Source organism: Cyprinodon tularosa, unplaced genomic scaffold (genome assembly GCF_016077235.1).
Source record: "Cyprinodon tularosa strain WSP-4 unplaced genomic scaffold, ASM1607723v1 ctg540, whole genome shotgun sequence".
Classification (NCBI taxonomy): Eukaryota; Metazoa; Chordata; class Actinopteri; order Cyprinodontiformes; family Cyprinodontidae; genus Cyprinodon; species Cyprinodon tularosa.
In genome coordinates this window covers 1,075,565-1,093,256 of record NW_024039275.1, presented here as the reverse complement: position 1 = coordinate 1,093,256, position 17,692 = coordinate 1,075,565, and the positions used below count along the sequence as shown (strand labels likewise).

Below are 17,692 nucleotides of genomic sequence, written 5' to 3'. Positions count from 1 at the left end.
AAGGAGAACTCTTTGTGCCTGTTTTAATGAAGCACTTGATTATTGCATGGTAGGCAGATTGTAAGATGACAGCTCATGATGTATAGCTTAGTTGTGCACAAAGGGGGGGAGTCTGACCGCACTAGGAGGAGGTTTTAGAAGAAGAGGATCCATTAAAAACCAATGGAGAATTTCAAACAGCGTAGCTTAAACCAACATGCTAACAGACTGTTTTGTTACTGATGGTCAATGCTTACCAGGCTGGATTGGACATTTGTCCTTTTATGGTTTATACAGTACACAGGGTCTTTTGATCAGGCAACTTACACTTGTGATTCATGTCACATGGCACACATGCTGTGTGCCCCTCACAAGCCTGGTTTTACATCTGCTGTCTCCTGTTATTCTCTACTACTCACACCATATGACGCCCTGGGGAAGACACAAAAGATTCCTGTGTGCGCAAGTCCCCTTTGGACTGGGATGGTGCTACACTTCAGTTATTCTTTAAGCAAAGCTGACCTATAAGGTGAAAAATGAATTTCTGAAAAGTCATTGAAGAAACTGGGACACAATTTGTAAAAGAAAAAAAAAACTCTAAACAGGATCATTTATTTTGGTTCGTGTTTAATTCCTGGAATGCTTTGTGAAAGTAAAATTAGATCAGTTTTTGTGGAAAAATGACAAAGGCAATGTGATTAATTTTAATGTGATGGTGACCACAAAAGTAATTTAAGCATTTCTTCTGAATGTTTGATTTTCCTAAAAAGTCTACTGAAACACAACTTAGGCCCCGTCCACACAAAGTCAAACCCTGGCCTAAACGCACAGTTTTTTCACCAAACCAGCCTCTCATCCATACAAAGCCGGCGTTTCGGGGGTCTGTAAACGATCTTTTTTTTATTCAGCCTTCAGAGTGGGAAGATTTTGATACGCCGTTTTTGCGTTTCCATCTTTAAGCTCTAACCGCATTTTTTTTTTTACACGCATGCGTCATAGCGTCGCCTCTAAACACGCATGCGCGACACAGTATCACAACAACAATGGCGCCGTACTGTGTTGAATGGTTGCTGCTAATGCTACTCACCCTGCTGTCGGGCTTACAACAGAATCTTCTTCTTCTGGAATATCTCCAGGAAGAACAGAGCAATATCGACGACATAGTTCAGCACCTAAATTTGACTTAACCACGAAAATGGACCCGCAGGGCAACCGTGTATAAATATTAGTGCGCATGCCCAACATTTCGTCGCCTATTTTTGCTTTGGCACCACAGCACCGCTTACAGGCCTGGCATACATTTTGCAGCGTTTTCATACATTCGTGTGGACGATCACATTTATTTTACGTCTCCGTCTTTACGACAAACGTTCTGGAAAATATTAGCGTTTCGTGTTTGTTTTGACTTCGTGTGGACGGGGCCTAAGACTAGTCTAGGCAACAATTATTTATTTTCAGCATAAACCCAGCAGGTGTTTGTTAGAGAGCATTGGCGAATAAACTGCATCACAAAGGCCAAAAGAAACTTCAAACAGGTCAGTAAAAACTTGAAATAAATTAGGATTTGTTTGGGGGATTAAAGAAAATTGGGGGCATTCTGGTCATTCTGCAGTGTTAGTGGGAAAATAAGTATAGATTATAAAGTCATCCTGGATAAAAAAAAAAACAGGTTTGAAGGTGCAAAAGGCTTGATACGGTAGCCTCAGTAGGACTTTAAGGAGAGTGATCCATTGATTGTTTCTGCTAACACACCGACATGACATTTTAATATGATCTCCATGCAAAGACATTAGTATAAAAGTTTAAAAATGTAATTTCCCTACCGCAGGACTAGTTGGTATGCTTTTTGAACCTCAACAACATGTGAATCCATTCAAACTGTTCCTGCTTACTTTCTACTGATTGCATTACATTTGCCAAGGCTTCCAAATACACAAATCTGGTTCTTTATTTTAGAGGAAAACAGAGACTGAGCTGTTTAATAAATGGTACACTCAGGAACTGGTTTTTCAAATGGTTTTGTTTTAAGATGCTCTGTTGACCAACTGTAGAAAAAAACTTCTGTTCTCACCAAAAAACATGATTGAGTAAACAAGAGCAAAACCAGGGGTATAGTGGGCTGGTTTAGATCAGTACATATTCATGAGTTAGAATGGTCCAGTCAAAGTCCAGACATGAATTCCATTGAGAATCATCAAAAAGGCTCTGTGCAAATCTGACACACCTTGAGTTACACAGCAAAGCATAACAGACTGAAACTTTCTTCAGTAGAAGTGTAAAACTGATTAAGAACTGCCCTGACTCTTAAAGCACTAGTTTGCAGTAAAAGGTGGTTTAAACAAAGAACAGACTCAGAGGACACTGAATAAAAATGACCATAAAACAACTGTGACTTTTGTTTGTGAATTGTTTTCCATTTATCTGTTGGTTTGCAACATAAAATCCCATCAAGGTCTGAAGAAAAAGTCTTAAAGCATTCAAGGAGCAAGAACACTTCAGTTAGGTGCTGGGTCAAAGAAAAATATTCTTTTCTTTTGCATGCTACAAGCCAGAAACAGTTCAGCAGGGAGAACCCTATGGTTTGGTTTATATGTTAAATGTTGTAGTGATTAAACAAATATCATCTTTTACTCATTTGCTGGCTTGTAGATTGGTTCTTAATGATAGACAATGATGTGAAACCCTTGTTTTTACAAATGTGCATTTGGTGTTTAATGAAGTTAATGGGATAGCAGATGCAGGAATTTTAGACTATCCATATGAAAGCATTTATTGCTAAAAAGATTTTTGTTGCATATGTCTCCTGATTTACAACTACAACACATGTTTTAATGTTAAATTTATGCTGTTTTTTTTCCCTCTAGAATTGAGCTTTTTTGTGTTTGTTTCCACTCAGAAGCAGATGCATGTAAAGGTTATTGCCTGGACTTCAGAAGCTGGATGTTCAGTTACACACGTGACTTCCATTAATAACAACAGAGGCTGCTGCAAAGCTTGCTATGTGGGGGATGGGTCTGTCTTTGGATTGCACAAGAATCAGGGGCAGTTCTCTGTAGTGCACCTCGGTTATCTTTTGAGGCAGTATGTGCCCTAAACCGTGGATGGTGACATAAACCATAGTTGCTGCACTTGTTAGCCAGGAGCAACAGACCTGTATGTCCTTCCTGTTCTGTCTTCCCCAAACTAAATAGCTGACCAAAACTAGGCAAGCTCTGCAGTTAGATTTAACTTCCTTAAAAACCAACCTAAGATGGGCAAGTAACATGTTTAAAAAAAATGATGACCATGTTCAAAGTAAAGAACGGTTTCATAGTGCTTCTTTTATTCGAGTCTGACAACAAGTCATAGACTCTGGCAGAGACAAAGAGGACATAAACTTCTGTTTGCAATTTCTTCCCTGGAGAGCCTCCTGCCCCTCCATATGAGGAAGGGATCCTTTACAATTGACATTGTTCCTTATGTGTAATGCAACACAGATGTGGCCAAAATGGGGAGGTTCCTCCTGCAGTCCCAGAGCTCCTGCAGCTCTTTGTCACTTTTCATACGAAAAGCTTTCATACAATCTACACAGAGTGCTCAGCCAATATAGACTACAATGACGAAATACACAGTCTATCATAAATAGATCAAGTTGCAAAAAATATGACATGACCTTCAGGATAGAAAGCTAAGCTTAATAAAAACAAATAGGGTCAAGATGCCACCATTTTTAAAAATACAAAATATAAGGAACAATCCAGCTCTTATTACACCATTCCAACTGATGCTAAAATAATACGTTCATTATTAAAGTAAAAAATTATCTACTGAATTTTATCATTTTCATTTGCTATATAAGGTCTGAACACACCAGGCGTCCCATCTGAGAGAAAATGTTAATTGTATCAAGTCACAGTACTTACTGTAGATATGATTCCCTGCAACTTGCTTGCTTAGGTCCGACCGAGGTAGATCCCTGCCCTTGGACTTATGCAATAATTTGGTGGCAGGTTTAGCAGAACATAAAACAAGGTGAAATTGAGATCTTTCAAAAATAAAATAAATTTAGAACACCAAGGATACTTACGAGGGACAATGTGAGATATGTGTTGCTTATCGCTCTCCACTCTGTAAATGCTTTTTGACAATCACATTTCATTGGCCTCACCCAGTTATAAACCGTCTTTGTTGTGGCTGTGTTTTCTTTTCTTTAGACGTAGTTTCCATCCTATTTGGTAGATATTAAAATCCTTTACTTGTTTTAACAGCATCGTGCACAGGTTTGTATTTAAAGGAATAGTACACCCAAAACATGATTAGCCTTCATTTTCTACTCACCCCCATGCTGAACAACACTCTGGAGTACTTTTTTGATATCTCAAATGCAACTGGAGATCTGGGAGGCTTCTTGCTGTCTGCTGACATTCAAATAATGGAGGTGCCCAGCGCCCGAGGCAGAAAGGTCCATAAAAGTCCACAAAAAACGTTTCAATATTCCTCCATACTGCTCGTCCAATGTATTCCAGGTGTCCTGAGTGGGTAGCATCCAGAATTTACTCGAAACGAAGTCATTTAGAATGTTTTTAGAGCATAAACAGTAGTGTATAGGATTTCCTGAAAGCGCGTTCACGACGCTACGGAAACCGCGGCAGACCAAACCAGATGAAAGTGCGCATTCAGTTTGGCAAAGAACTCATGCTCTTCCTCAACACTGAAGTCCTCAGACATTTTTCTTTCGTTGCTACCCACTCATGACACTTGGAATACATTGGACGAGCAGTATGGAGGAATATTGACACGTTTTTTGTGGACTTGTATGGACCTTTCTGTCTCGGGCACCATAGACCTCCATTATTTGAATGTCAGCAGACAGCAAGAAGCCTCCCAGATCTCCAGATGCATTTGAGATATCAAAAAAGTACTCCAGAGTGTTGTTCAGCATGGGGGTGAGTAGAAAATGAATGCTAATCATGTTTTGGGTGTACTATTCCTTTAACTAATGGCTTCCGCAGCGACAATGGCTGCAGCCCTGCTCTCCTGTTGAATTTATTTGTCTCACATTTCAAAATTTGACCCCTGTTTCAATTTGTAGGGCAATGGGACAGAAGTGAAAAGTGCAGCAAAGTCCCATACAGAAGGGACATATGCTGGGAGCCTCTATGCAGTGTAACAGAAACCCCCTAAATAAATAAAAAAGATTGCATGGGCTTGGGCAGAGACAGGGCATGGCCATGGCAACACTCTCGCCAATTATTTACCCTACCAGGTGACTTGTTGCTCTCAGGACGATGTAATTCACAACCACCGGAACAAGCAGTTCCCCTGCTCTATTGGGATGTCCTAACTGGTTTAACACCCAAATGGTTAGTATACTAACCTTAAACTGACAAAAAATACACCACTTATTTAGTTTACATCAGTAAACTAACATAAAAGATGACAAAAGAAATTTGTTCCCTGCAGTTTTTCTTGGACTCTTGTAATGAGAGAGTAATAACTACCCAACCCAACCCAACAGTTTAATCTAAACAGCACAGTTAAAAAAAAACATGGATGTTGTGCTCATTTACTTATTTGTCCTGTTGTCCTAAACTCCAGAAAACAAGGTGAGAGTTCTGAACAAGATGACTGTGATGACTGCACGATCCCTTTTCCCTCTTGACTCATGAGGAAAACCTTCTCGCTGTCCGGCCACTCTCAGTAGGAAATCCTTAACTATGTTGGCCAATCAGCATCAAGCAGCCGGCTTCACGAGCTTGCACTGCTCTATAAGCCCCCTAAAAGGTTTAGCCTCCTTGGAAGTTATTTATTTTGGCATTTTATCCAATCAGGTTTCTATTTTCTTGCTGCTTACCTCAATAGACCGATTCTCAATTCTCAACAAGGATTCTGCATAGAGACTCCAGAGCGGAGGGGAGATTGTATCCGAGAGGGGGTTCAACAGCTTATTAATGCTAACATACTCATGAAATCAGGTGCATTTTAGCGCACATTTAATTCATTTTAAATACTACATTTATGAAGTTTAATAATGCATATTTTACAGATAACTTTATGAAATTTATAGGGGAAGTAGTTTAGCCTCCCTAGTATTCAATGAGAAATCACCACTGTTCCTACTCCTAGCTTGCAAACTGTAAACTTTACAAAAGCCTCACCTAACTACGAGTTAAATTACGGGTGATGCTATCAACAAGACCAATGGTTTTGTCGACGAAGTTAATGTTTCCTGTTGATGTGAGAAACTAAAGATTTTTGCATTTCTCAGATAAAAGAAATAAAGAAGCCAATAAGACAAATATTAGCAAAGAAACATTTAAGGCAACTAAGAACTAATTCAAAAGCATCTATTACCTGACTTTTAAAGGATAATGTTATTACATTAAGTAGTTCTAGTCTTTAGTTGATTTTGTATGTGTTGTTTATTTTATTGTCTTCAGCTGAATTGTCTAATATCGACTTTAAGGACTAAATATTAAAGTTTGTGTCTCTTCACTGCCTTAATAGTTATTTTGTAAAAGCAGATGTTTAGTAAAAAGGAGATTGGAAAGGCATTTCCTCCTAATCTAAACCAGCACGTGACTTCTGGAGCTCATGAAAGAATCAAAAGAGTTTCAGTGTATAGATTACACTCACTGCTATCAGAACAATCCATTACAACAACAAACTCCTGTACATGTTGTCCAGCACCGGGACAAACATGGGGTAGAGCACTGGGTTCAAATCAATAGTTAAAAAGGGTAGAGCGTGTTGATTGATGGTTGGAATGCCTTTTAGGGTCAAATTCAATTTGTAAAAGAATTAAAAAATATATAACTATTACAATCATGATGAAAGCAGGCTTTGTTGTGTTGTCCAACACTTTATTTTATAATGTACATATTAGTGTATTACTCAAAGGGTTGTGGTAAAACTGTGTTCCCTTACTATTAATATATTTACCCATAAAAAACCACAGAGCTCTTTTAGATAACAGGCGAGGGATTTGCGGCTGGCTTTGAACAGTTTTGCTGCTTTTTGAAGTGCAAGGTGGATGTGATAACACTTTTTTTGCTGTTGGCACCTAACCTAAATGCATATCAACTTCTGAGAACTCAGTCAAATTTCTGCAAATATCACAAAGTTTGCCAGTATGACATATACCTCTTAAATAAATGTGTCAAATCTCGGTTTTTAGCCAGATGACTCACTTAGTGTTGTGCAACATTTCAAAACCAGCGTCTAACAGAAGAAAAAAACATGTCTAAGTGTTCTCCGCTGTGAGTAACCCAACTGTTTCTCTGCCTCTGCTGGGGATAAACCCCACCTCTGTACATTTCTGACGCAACGTGTTTAACCAGTTTTCCAAGAAAACTATGACTTGTTTGCAAAACGTCACGCTGGTTATGTGCAGCTGTGTGTGTGTGTTTGCTAAAAATTCTCTGATGGACTCAGCGTAACAAAGAACTCAAATCCAGATTACAAACTGTATAAACTAGATATTTATGTTTATTAATAGATATGTAGTGGTATAATTGTCTTGGTATATCTTTTTTTGGCAAGATTTTTTAAATTGAGCATAAGCAGAATAGTTTTTCTAACCCTTTACCTTTGTTTCAAAAGTATTTCAAATGTTTAACAGGATGGAATGAGTGCAGTTCATCTTTAATTTAAACCTTTGGGTCTTTCTCCTGTTCTGTTGCTACAATCTGAGAGTGCAACCTGCCTGGTATGGAGACTCCTGGAGTGAAGCTCACACAGAGACTCTAAACCCTCTTTGTGCCTTCAAGCTGCATCACATGGAGACTTAAGAAATGAGCTCCTGAGCGTACAAACCCACTGCCCTGACCCCAGTCACTCGCAGTGCTCAGCTTTTCCCTCCAAACTGCATTACCCCTCCCCCGAAACACCCTTTTGTCTACACAAAAGTCAATATATCTGACCATCTTGATGAGCTGTGCACTGGGTAAAGTTAATTCCTTTCTGAATGCACGGTGGCCGCGGCAACCTTATACCTTATGAGCACTTCAAAGCCCATCTGGTCTAAACATTACGCTGCCCAGGCTAACTGCAGGAATAGGTTGTGTGCACATGTGCTTTCTGCATTGACCTTGCCGGTAGTGCAGCAAACTCATAAAGCTAAATTTGCTCTTGCCCCTCGCATTTTAACTTTCTGCAGAAGAAGTTGGGGTTTAAGTGTGCAGTTGTAAAATAAATGAAATAAGTGTTACAAAAATGTGCATCACTACGTGTTTATGTGTGATAAGAGCGCAGCCATGTTTCTGCCATTGGCATCTAAGCAACCCAACCTAAGCTGCTGTTGCTAAGCCCCCATCTTTTCCTCCAGTCAGCAAGAGACACGTGACTCTCATTGAACAGAAATCACAAATCCTCTGAGTGACGGTTGTTATTGTGATTGAGGATGTAAGTATGAGGGCTGTTAGACCCTGAGTACAGCAGTATTTATTTGCTATCACACACCATCATATTATACACACCAATACAGCCCCATCTCTGTTCCACCTGCAGGTGTAGAGAAAGGCAGCAGCTGCCCCACTTGCACATAATGAAACCTTATAGCAAAGTCCTAAGAGGTGGCTGGTGATGTCATTCAAGGCGTCTGGTAAGTTACGCTTTTAAAGGACATTTTAGACCAGCTGTCTGGGCTCCTGCTGTAGGGGGGCTTTAAGCCACAATGTCTACCAACAAATTATTTATACCATTAAACCATTTTATTATGCAGTACACCAATCATCACCATTCAGTAAAAAGCTAAGAAACCTTATGGATCAAACTTTTAATGCTTTCAAAGTTTTTTTGGGTGGAAAATTTTTTAAAGCTGATGTTGAAATCAGCCCCAGCTACTTAAATCAATACAGGTGCATCTGAAATTTGATGGCAAAACAATCCTCAATTTACCAGCCACAGTAGTGCAATTTGAAATTTGAGCCAAGCAGCTTTCATTGTCTACAACTGATCCATTGGGGGCAGCATTGAGCCTAAACTTTGGCTAGACTGCAGTAAACTCAATAGCAAAGGACTCTGGTGTTCCAATTGTAAAGCTGATGATGAAATCACCAAACTTTTGCAAGCAAAGGAGAAACATGAAGTTTAGATTGCGCTCCAAGTTTTTTATGAGAAATGGTAGACGTCACTTTGAGTTTTTTTTAGTTTGCTATAGTTCCTAGTTTGTCAGACATAACTGGTATGTTAAAAGGTCCAACTCAAAATAAACTGGAAGGTTTTAAAACAAAAACAACAAAAAAAAATAGTTAACATGCAATGAAAAGAATAACTAATCAGAGAAGTTAACTAATATGCAATGCTTATAATGGGTAAGATATGTGTTTTTTTCATTAACAAAATTGAAGGAAATGACACGCAAATGGCAGAATAATGATTTAATGCATTTGTTATCTATGTGTAGCCTACTGTCAGGAAATGTTGTGTGACTCCAATAATGAATATATACCAGTAGCAGGTAATCTTTAGTTACTTTGGTTATAATGTATTTAAGAGTTCAAAAACATTATAGCACAATTTTACCAACTCTAAAGATGAACAAAAAGGGTCAATGAACTGATTAATTGAAAATCTCAGCAACTTTTGAATTATTAGGAACAGTTTTCTTCTGAAACCAACATTTCTGGCCAACGGCCACAAGCTGAAACACGTTGGCCTGCTAATAAAGTTTCTTCCTAATAGTCTAAGAGTTGCTGGTGTTTTCTCCTTGCTGGAGTTTAAAGAGACAAATGGCCAAAATGCAGCTCAGAATACATTCTGTGGAAACAGAATAAAAAGGTTTCAGAAAAACAAAATGGAATTAAGTGGGATTTTAACTAATTTTTAACTCCATGAAGCTATCAAGACAAATAGATATTTAATTGTTGGGTAAAAAATGGAAGCGATTAGGAACAAAATATATTCTTTTTTTGTTTTTACTTTTAAAGAACTAAGTAAGATTATGTTACGTTATCACATTTTGCATAGAAATGTAAATTAAATAAAAAGTGGCTTCTAAGATTTAGTTTCAGCCCTGATATGAGGTGATTCATCTCATGATATCAAGTCTTACCAAAGAATTGATAAAGGGGAGACATTTTTTAACATTGTTATGCTAATCCACTTACAATAATAACTACAACTCATGGGGAACTTGTTTAAAATGTCAGGAGACTTTTAGGTCTATTCCAATTTATTGATCCATCTTTTATTCTTTATAAAATTTGTAAATATCCCTAAAGAGCCAATACAAGCAAACTTTCTTAATAGACTGATAATTAAGGTAAAACAGGGTATCATGAGGGAAAAACGTCTTATGGCCAACTGCTTTCTCTTATTTTGGCCTGAAATTATAGTTTTGATAAAAAAAAAAAAAAAATCATCCTTCAGAATAAATCTATAACAACATAGGAAGGGGCTTATTAAGCTCCTAAACTGCTGCTGTTAATAAGGCCTTGAGTGGCACCCATGTGGGATGTGAGAAGAGACCTGTTGGCTGTAACTGCGGGTCTTAGCTTTTCGTGGCTTAAAGCGGCGAAAGCAGCAGCCGAAGCTGATTTTAAGCACAGGAGGATTGGTTTGGCGAGAAGCAGGAAGGGATGCTATTTGCTTTATTGCGATTACGTAACACCTCGCTTGCTTCCCTCTCAGCGGAATGCCAAGGATACTGTTAGTAAACAGAAAAGCCATGTGCGTATCCTCACGTGGCAGAGGGATTTGAGTCGCTGCCCGGGCTGTCTCACCCCTGAGGTAAACCCTGACATCAATACACGCTCACAGGGCCAGCAACACTCCCTGCTGCCCACGAACTCCCAAAACAGGGCATTATCATTCTCGCCCCATATTTACGCTTTGGCTAAGCTAGCAGCGCAGGACATTATAGAAGAGGAAGAACATAGTGTATATTCATGAGTCATGTGGTGCGACAATTACAGGCTAGCCTTTAGTATCTGTTCTTATGGACAGAGTTAAAGACCTGCTGCATTGCTGCTGCTTTAAAAAGGTAGATTAATGCCAGGCAGAAGTTAAACCTTTTCTTAAATATGGGTTGGAGATATTTTGACATATCCTTAACCCTATGGTATATTAATGAAACTGCAGCGACTTGTATCTCTATGGAACAACAAGTATATTAGGTTATTTTTTTATTCTAAGGGTATATCTGAGGCACAGGGTGGTCAGAGAAAGCCTTTTTTTCTAGTTTAGTTTGTAGAGACTCAGACTGCCCTACATCTCTGCACTGTTTATGTTCAATTTTGTGCAAAGGTCTAAAGAGGAGAGATTGTAGTTTCCTGTTATTCTCTTGCTATCCATGGAAAACAAACCCTCCACTAGCAGACAACTGAGAAATCAATATTGCAGCAATCAATACAACTCTTTGTAATCGCCATTTTGTCTTACCATCTATAAGCAGTGCTTTTCAAAATGTCTAACCCTCCAAAACCAGGCATGTTTCTGTAGTTTGTGCTTTAACCACTGCCCCCTCCCCAGGAAGGAAAAATGATACGTGGGCTGGACGGAACAAGGTCAGAGGTGAGGGCTTGGGCAAAGGCTTGGGTATTGTAGGCAAACAGCATTGTTGTACTGCGCTATGGCAACTGGACATTCTTCCCCAAAGGTGATATTGTCTTTGCCCCAGGAGTGACTTAAATGGGGCTTACTGCCATGACGAAGAAGCTATCCAACCGCGCGGCTTTATCTGTAGGTGTGGATAGATGAGAGAAGCTCTGTGCATGTGATTGATCTATGTGGCCCTTCCCCCACTCAGCCCCCTGTAACCCTATTAATGGCGCTGCCCTCTCAGCTATTTATGTCAAAGCAGGCGTGCAGAGACCAATGAAAATTCCTGTTGTAAAAATTCCAGTTCAAATGTTTTTTAAGTCATGATTGGCATTTGTAAACTGCACGTTCAGTCCAGCTGAAAACCGGAAAATTACAATTACTGATGCTGCTGTTTTCCAACAATGTGGCAGATAAGAACCATTGTTGGACTCTTCGAAGAGACATCATCTGTAATATTGTTATGGGATAAGAGGGGAGCATTGTTGTTTTATTGTGTACTTAGGTACAAAAACACATCATCTGAACTCACTTAAGAATAGTAGTCAATTACATCACCATGTCTGCTTAGTAAAAACATAGCCTGCTCTCTGGATTTGGTGAGATTCACCAAAAAGAATGTGCACAAGAGGAGCACTTGCTCACCGTTATACTTTTGTGGTATATGGTACATTTATTTATTTTTTATTTTTTTGCTTTGATAGCAACAGAAAAGGATTTAAGAGGCAAAGGGCACATGAAGAGAAGAGGTAATACAATGTTATCAACTGCTCTCATAAAAGTTTAGAAACAATAAGCAGCTGACGCCGTTTTGAACTCAATGCCCTTTCCTCTTCTTCAAATCCAAGAGCATCTCAAAGATCTTTCATGGAAAACCGTACAAAATACAGATGGGAAGTACTCTGCTGCTCCCACAGAGAGCCTGTGCTGTTGGGTTACATTAAAGGTCATCCACCTTACAGACGTGTTTTTTGTTGTCTTTGTGACCTAAGGCTGAACTGCAGCTAAATTACGACTGCAAGCAGTAGAATACACAAGCCCAATATACAAACCCATTAGGAGACCATTTTTATTCAAATGACCCAATTAGATGTTAATCTTAAAGAAGCTGTTTTTGAATCTGAAAGACTAAACTAACAACCAATTAGATATTTACTAACAAGGAGACATGGGATACTTAAAGAACTGGGAAAGTGTGGCAATAAAAGTAAATAATAACCTCAATAACCATAAGATTTTTGTCAATTATTATCTTCCTTTACTTGATACATACATTTAAAAAGCCATTCTGTAGAGTCTTTTGAAACCTATGCAAGCCATGTTGCTGTTAGCGTAAACAAAACGTGTTGCACTTTTATCCACAACTTTCTTTCCGCCGCCATCGTAGGTCACTCTAAATGCAAAGCGCTCCCATACAGCAGACCTATAAAGTGCTGCTGGCGCGTCTTCCAACTCCTGTTCTTTCCAACTCGCCATTCCGACACAATTCTCCACAACAACTGATTTTTTTCCCTGCTACAGCCGGCTAAGCTGCTTCGCTTCTTCTTCTTCTTGTTTACTACTGGTGGTTGGCTTTGGTCGCAGTACCGCCACCTTCTGCTCTGGAGTGTAAACGCTTTGCCTATGAGAAAAAGGAGCAGCACATGAACCGAACGAAACACACGCGAACCCAACCGAGACAGTCGAACCGAACGGTTCTGACGGTTTTCATAAATCGTCCCATCCCTATTGTGTATTGATTCTAGTGGATAGGCCATTGTTATTGTACTGATCATATCTTCATGACATTTGTTCATTACATAAATTAACTGATAAATGAACTGATAAAAATGTGGGCCGATAATGATAATAACGTTGCTGTTATGGCAGGTGATTACGGATATTATATCCTAAAGCTGACTACAGCACTGATATTGCTTCTCTGCTTCAGATAAACACCCACAATCCTTTGCTGCATCCAGATCACTGTCGTATGATTAAGCAAATGCTGAATGACTGGTACCCTACCCCTGCTGAATTAATATAATATATATATATATATATATATATATATATACATATATATATATATATATATATATATATATATATATATATATGTATATATATATATATATATATACATATATATATATATATATATATATATATATATATATATATATATATATATATATATATATATATATATATATATATATATAAAATATATATATATATATCGGCTGTTACAAATGTTACTTATGGGACCAATACCAATATAGGCTACAAAAAAATGACCAACATTAGCCACTACGGATGTAAATGTAGATATATATTGTGCATCACTATGTAATACCATTATCAAAATGTCTGTGTTTCTCCAGTATAATATTCATATTAGAAAAAGATAACAAAAAAACAAATTATTTACGTACTATAATATCAGATCTACACTTAAGTACAGAAGAAAGGGCTTCCCCCATCTACCTGATATTGAATAAACACTAATTCTTATTACTGTATAATGTGAACAATTTATGGTTAAAAAACAATATATTTTTCTAAGGTTTCTACATTCTTACCGAAGTGCAATAATGGGATCCATCGGTTATTCTAACATTAAAAGCACCACACTATTTTGTTCAAATCTTTCCCATAATAACAAGACTGAGTGGTGTTTTGCTTGGTTTTAGTAAATGCAGACGATTGGCTCAGTGATTGCTATTTTCATTTATCGTTACAACTCAAATAAACCAACAGTCATGTTCCTATTTAATAACCCATAGTACTGGCCTTTTTGCACAAATGCCTTCCATTTTATTCAGCATTGATGTATTTAAGGTGTAGTTCTTGCTTTTCATTTTCTTTTGAAAAAATTGTTTTTTGTACAAGCTAGGGCTGAACCAATTAATCGGATTAATCGATTATTAAAATATTGTCAACAAATTTAGACATCGATTAATGGATAACTGGAGCATAGATACTGTGAAACGTTCCTTTAGCTGACAGAGCAACCCACTTAGAACAGTAATTATACCGAGATTGTAAAATACATATGTGAACATTTTGCATTTTAAATAAAAATCTTTTTCATCTGTCAATATTCTCTATCCAGAAGTACTAAAGTGGGATAACTTTTAGTCTCACCTGGTTGAATTTAGCAAAAAGACTTCTTTAAGGAACCTTTGGCTTTCAGATTATTATCGATTAATTGAAAAAATAATAAGAAAGATTAATCAATTAGCAAATTAATCTTTAGTTGTAGCCCTAGAACAAACATGCTCCAAACAGAACATTGGTGTTCAGCTTCAGTTGATTCTGTTGAAAGTTTGAGTTTAATTTTATTCTGAGCTTTCTGACCATGTTCTCCTGCCTACCACCACATTTCTCCTCTGTTTTTTCCTCTCCTTGGGATTTGCCTTTGTGTGAATGTGTGTGTGTCATTAGGTGGTGAAAGCAACCAAAGCTGAATCACCCAGAGACACACACACACACTCACACACACAAAGCCAGGAGCTATTTGGGCTCTGCTGCAGACGCTACCCCTCCAGTGCTGGATGAGTCCAGGTTGGACTCATACTTTACTATTCATAATGCTACTGAACACACAGCAGCAAATATGAACCAGTATTTAGATAGATGATATAATAAAATCAATCTTTAATCTGTATAATCTTAAATATTTCAAAATCTAATGCTGAATCTATTCTAAAAATTCTAATATTTACAAACAATAATTCTTTTTTTTAAAATGTATTAGACATGATGAGAAGGCAAGGACATAGCAGTGGTATTTAAATTATGCCTGAAGGGAAAACTCCTTAACAAGCTGCACAGCATTTGTATGAACCATTTAAAATAAGCACAGCAAGGAAAAAAAGACAGGAGTTCTTTTGTTCAACTAGCAAAACCAGAAAGAAAATTGTCAGCCATGTTAAAGTAGCTTTATCTAATATCCCCTTATTATGTTGGCTTTTTCTTTTTTTTCTTTTTTTTTACACTGGGGGACATCTGCTCTGTCTCACCTGCCCAAAGCATGAAAGAAAAGTACTTATGAGGTTTGAGAGGTAAAAGGGCCAACAGAGGAGTAACAAACTGAGCCTGTTCTTACCTTCTTTTTATGTCCCTCCACTTTGTAGAGATTCCAGCAAATCGTCTGGATTGCCTCTTTAACAAATCCTAAAGGGCAGCCATCTTGCCTTCTTCTGTTCTATGAAACAGTTTCTGCTCCACATCAATATTCATGGAAACAAGTCTGACGTTGGCTCTCATCATCAGGAGAAGTCCGGGTGTTGCTGTTTTGCCGGCCGGAGGAGCATACTTGTGGGTCAGTCTAGAGTAAGGCAGCTTAGGCACGGATAAAAGTGGAGAAGATCCTGCTGCAGCTCAAGGGGAATAGCCTCCCTGTAGAAACAACCTCCAAAAAGACAAATTCATAAAAAAAAACACTTTCCTGCTGAGTCCTTCTCACACAAAGAGACAGGTCCCCCCCCCCCTCAGCTCCCTCTTTTTTTCTTCCTCCCTCAGCCGTACACAATAGTGAACACTATGATGGCTACCCTGAAGCACTGGAGTGGATTTCTGTGCAGAAGGCAGGACTCCACTACCCTAACTAGTGTACTTTGTGTTCAATATTGCATGGGTCCCAACTGTCTGACTGAGGCAGAGCAGAAGCTGCCACCACCTCTTCCTTTTAATAAGACAGGAAGTTAACTCAGGGTGACTCAGGGGTTTTCCCTCCCTTTCTCAATGCCTATTTTGAAATTTGGTCCTTTTCTTTTTTCAGTTAGGTTTAGAGACTTTCCATTTTGTGTAAAAGACCTGTTTTAAAGTTATGATCAAAAATAGCCATCTTATTTTGGAACACCGTTGGCTCATTTTTAGAGAAACTCTGCTGCTTATGTGCAAGAAGCACAGTTTACCTCATTCCTCTGCTGAAGATCTTCCTCCTCCTGTTGACACCGGCCACGTGGGCTTGAGAGAGATATATATCTCCTTCAAGCATGCATCAACTGAACCTTTACGCATAGCTTTTCTATATCTATAAAGATGTGTCAGGTTTCACTTAGAGCTGAAGGTTATCACACATTTGACCCCAAAATGGCTAAATAACACTTTAATTTAACCATTAGAATCCAAACTAACAGGTGTGTCTTCTCTGGAAATGATCCACTTTTTGCCGTGCTTCGGTCTTAAGAAAAGGAGACCCCTCCTCCTACTCAGAAGCCCCCGTCTAGCTGTGGTGACATTTGTTGACTCAATACTTTCAGAGCAGAAAAGGAGATTTGTTTTTACACAGGATGGGGGAGGGTGAGAGGCAGAGAGGAAGGAGGAGTCAAGTCTGGACTCCAGCACAGATCCTGCACAGATGGAATGAACACTTCCTCTTTGGACTGCTGATTATTACTCATACAAAAATAGGGTTGAGCTCAGATCATGAGATATCTCTGTTAAAAACAAGCTGTTTTATGCCATCCCAATAATGAAGCTAGTTCACTAATTAAACACCCCATTAAAACAGGACAGAAATGTCTAATAGATCCAGAAGAGTCCCAGCAGAGGTGGAGATACAGTTAAATCCAGTTATTTACCTAGAGTTTATCAAAACACTCACAAGACTCTTTTTTTTTTTTTTTTACATCTGACATTAAAACCGGATGAAACACTTCCTGTTTTAGGGGTGTTAGAAATACCAAAATATGTCCTCTTCCAAATCTTAATTTTCACACAATCATCACACATTTGTTATATTTATATAAAATAAGAAGATTGAAATATTGTTTTATTTTAATATACGTTCAAGGCACAGTGTAATTTTACAAGTTCTACTTGATATTAAACATTAAATAATGGTTCAGTGGCTTTATCTGCTATATAATGATGTAATAACTCTTTATCTTTGGTTTAACATAAGGAATATGGATATATTTAGTTGTATCATTCGTCCCAAATGTTATATAAGTAGCTGCCAATACAAGCAGCTTAGTATAATTTATACAGCAACAACTTAAGACATCAGCCAGAAATGTGAATCTTGGTCACAAATGGATTTCCCTAATAGATAATGACACTGAGCATAAAGGAAAATACATTCCAAAGTGACTTGGGGACAACAAATCAAATGTTCTGGAGTGATTGTCACAGAGCCCTGATCTCAGGTCTTCTAAAAAAAAAAAGTGTGGGCTGAACAGAAACAGTGTGGGCAAGAAAT

The 17,692-nt window shown here is 38.2% G+C and overlaps 1 protein-coding gene across 4 annotated transcripts in view; it reads right to left on the bottom strand.

The window, feature by feature from the left end:
• Positions 1-16,720, bottom strand: part of tet2 (tet methylcytosine dioxygenase 2) — a 33,350-nt gene extending 16,630 nt beyond the window's left edge. The window contains exons 1-2 of one of the 4 annotated variants that reach the window (XM_038304737.1): positions 16,404-16,720; positions 15,593-15,898 (exon numbers count right to left, since the gene is read on the bottom strand). The gene's annotated coding sequence lies outside the window, so the exon portion shown is untranslated. The other 3 variants (XM_038304739.1, XM_038304740.1, XM_038304736.1) reach the window with 3 other exon arrangements.
• Between the last annotated feature and the right edge of the window lie 972 nt (positions 16,721-17,692).